Consider the following 3,366-nt stretch of genomic DNA (forward strand, 5'->3'; position numbering starts at 1 on the left):
CACAACACGAGCCTAACGTGTCATCACGTAGTATATGTCTCGTCTGACAGGGGTGCAGTTCTTCTGACGGAGAGCACCAGAGCGTCGTACCCATAAGGAGCCGGACACATGCCGCAGTATTTGCCTGGCTGTGTCTTTAGTTGAAAGCCCAGTGGCGATCTGTTCATCTGTCATACTGATCATACAGTCAATAACTTTGTTGTTATTAGCATCTGGTTAGCTAGCTATGCTAACGAATATAAGCTTTTTCTACAACCAGTGAGGTAAAGGCACATCTTTATATGATCATTATAGTTATAAAAAAATAAGAGAATAAAGTAAACGGGTATAAAATACTATATGATAGTAAAAAAAAGTTGTTAAACAAGAATACAGTTTGAAAGGGGAGTGATTTGTAAAATATCCATAAAGAAAGATAAATCTGCTTACAGTTCTGTTTCATATGGGTATTGAGAGATGTATCCATAGATCTCTTAATTTTGCTCTCAAAGTGCACCAGATTGATGCTTTTAACTTCAACATTTAAAAAAAAAAACTGCATATGCGAGTCATGGTAAGATATACCTGGATTAAGAGGTTGCTTTTTCTTTGCACAGCATGAAAGAAAGGCAAAATGAATGGGCTGTGATTTTAGTATTTTTAAGCAGAGGTCAATAATTTGTACGGCCCTCTGAGGATGTTGAAAAAATGTAAATGGCCCTTGAGAGGAAAAAGGTTCCCCACCCCTGCTTTAGCTGCTAAATACTCTTCTAGTTCACTAGCTGTAAAATGACAATGATGAGAGAGGTGAGAGTTAATCAATACACTAAATCTGCAGGGCTTCAAAACCGATAGGCCTATTATTAGCTAAAAAAATGCTAAAACATTTCGTGAAAAAAGTCAGGGAAATGGTAGTCAGGTGATCATTTTCTGTAGGTTTTTCACTACGAGCCGCACCCGTCACATTGGGGTTAAATTATAAAAAAGGAATACACATTCAAATAATTTTTATGTTAAAAGGAGAAATACAACTAGGGTCAGGTTCTAGTTAGGAGTCGGGACGACAACCAATGTGGATGCAGTTCCTGCTGGGATTGTTCTTTATTTAACCGACTGTATGGGCAGAGTTTGACATCACATTACACAATGTTTTAAATGCTAAATGTTATTTTTCTAACATTGCTTGGTTATTACAGAAGGCTGACGTCAAAAGCTTCTGAACACTAACAGAATATGGAGTCCCTCTCAGTTTGAACCTCATGTTGCGTATTTATCTTACAAGGACTATCGACTTGGGTCCATGCGTATAAAAAATGTGCAAGCTATACGGGTATTTTCAAAAAGCTCCTACTAAAACACACAACAGTAATATGAAATCATTAGTTTATAGAATAAATAACCTTTGACATATGATACAAAATAACACTACTTTGCAAGTTTACACATCCTTAATGTAACAACACTCATCAGTGCAGCTTAAAGATGTTTAAACCATTTAAAACCAAGTGCTAAGCTGTCACAAATGTAAAAGAAACAACATAAGAGCATTTGGTCACCCACCAAAGATGACCTTTGGCTCCTGAAAAAGTGAATATTAAGATGTTTTATAGAATATATAACAAAACAATTCCATTGTCCTACACTGAAGAAACTGAAACGTTTAATTTAATTACATAATATATAATAATAATAATAATATTTCTTTCAATTAACCTTATTCAATTTGTAATTTGTTGACATACACATTGCATCAAAGTCAATCTTTTGTTCAGTGTAATGAAACCCTTCATATGTTGCTAACAGGGTGGAGGTGTAGCAGCGTCTCTCCACTAGATGGCGGTCTGGAGCCTCCGTGCAGACAGCATCAGTGCTGATGGGACGGAGACATTTTCATATGAATAGACCTGCATATTACCAACTCAATAAGTACGTTGTCATTGAGTGTCGTAATGAAATTCTGATATAAATGGTATTTTTTTCTCTTCCACCATAACTACTAACATTGGTTTTGAACATTGAAGGAGGAAGATCTTTGGCAGCGTTATGAATGCTCAGATGAACAATGACAAGTACTTGTCTTGATTATTCTTTTCATGACATTATTACTCATTTAATTTGAATGCCTCAGTCACTTCCTTTGTGTGGAGATGTCAGGAGTCGGTCTATTGCAGACAGATGGATATCAAGTCGCTCTGAAGAGACATCTGGAAGAGGTGCTTCATGAATTTATAGTGCAGTCATTTTAGCACATCTACATTTTATGTCTCACAGCAGTGTGCAGGTATTTCCACTGATCTCCTTATCCCCTGCCTGTCACCGTGAAGTCCCTAAGCAGCTGTGGCTGGGATAGGGGCTACAGCACATTGTGTAACATTGGGCTGGGCCCCCCCCACATGACTTAACATTGTTTTTCACCGGGACCTCAAAGAGCACCGCTGGCTACATCTATTACAGGCCAACTAACATTTCAGATCCTTTAGGTCTCAGTTTCAGAGGCCAAGTGCATACAAACACTATTAAAACTACTTTTAGAACTTCCAGTATTACACCAATTAGGAAGAAAGTTCATAATGTGGAGTGGGAACAACTGTTGCAGAAAACATGCTGTAAACACAATGTCATATGTTTATTTATAACAAACCTCTGAGAAAGAAAAAACAACACTTTGCACTGTACTGCAAGACTCACACGATGAATATCAATGGAGTCAAAGGAGTAGTCTTATCTGATCGTGACAGTTGCTTCTTTACCTTGAAATCAATAGTTAAAGACACAAACAAGGTTCATTAACCAGCTTTCGCTAGCTCGATAGACCCTCCAGAAAAACGCGATTCTGCGATCGCAGAATTTACCGCATAATCAGCAAAATGGAGCAGATTTTTAAAAGGCCGCATATTTATCAAAAGGCCGCATAGGCCTAATCCCCGCATTTTTCCACAAAAAGTTGAGAAAGAAAAAAGTTAACTCGTCTTGACGTGACGTCATCAGCTCGCGCATCACAGAATGTAAACAACACTGTATAGAGTGAACGTGTGGAGCTCACACGATAGAGAAAACACCAAGATGAAAAAATCTAATCCATCTCATTTACCGACGAACATTTCTACTAAAGACCGGGCAAAAAGTGGGGGGAAACTATTCTGCACCACGTGCAACTGTGTGTTGGAGCATAAGAGAAAATCGACGGTGGCGACCCACTTTGATTCATTCAAACATTCGAAAATGCTTTCTGCTGCTGCGGACAAGAAAGCCAAACAACTCACGTTCACCGAGGCATCAACCTCCAAAACGCTTTCGAGGGCTACAAGAAACGAAGTGAGTAGCCTACAAGATTGAAGCTGGTCAGATAACGAACGAGTAAATGAAAACAGAATGAGGCGGAGAAGT

Source organism: Notothenia coriiceps, unplaced genomic scaffold, assembly GCF_000735185.1.
Source record: "Notothenia coriiceps isolate Sejong01 unplaced genomic scaffold, NC01 NC01_scaffold00021907, whole genome shotgun sequence".
Lineage (NCBI taxonomy): Eukaryota > Metazoa > Chordata > Actinopteri > Perciformes > Nototheniidae > Notothenia > Notothenia coriiceps.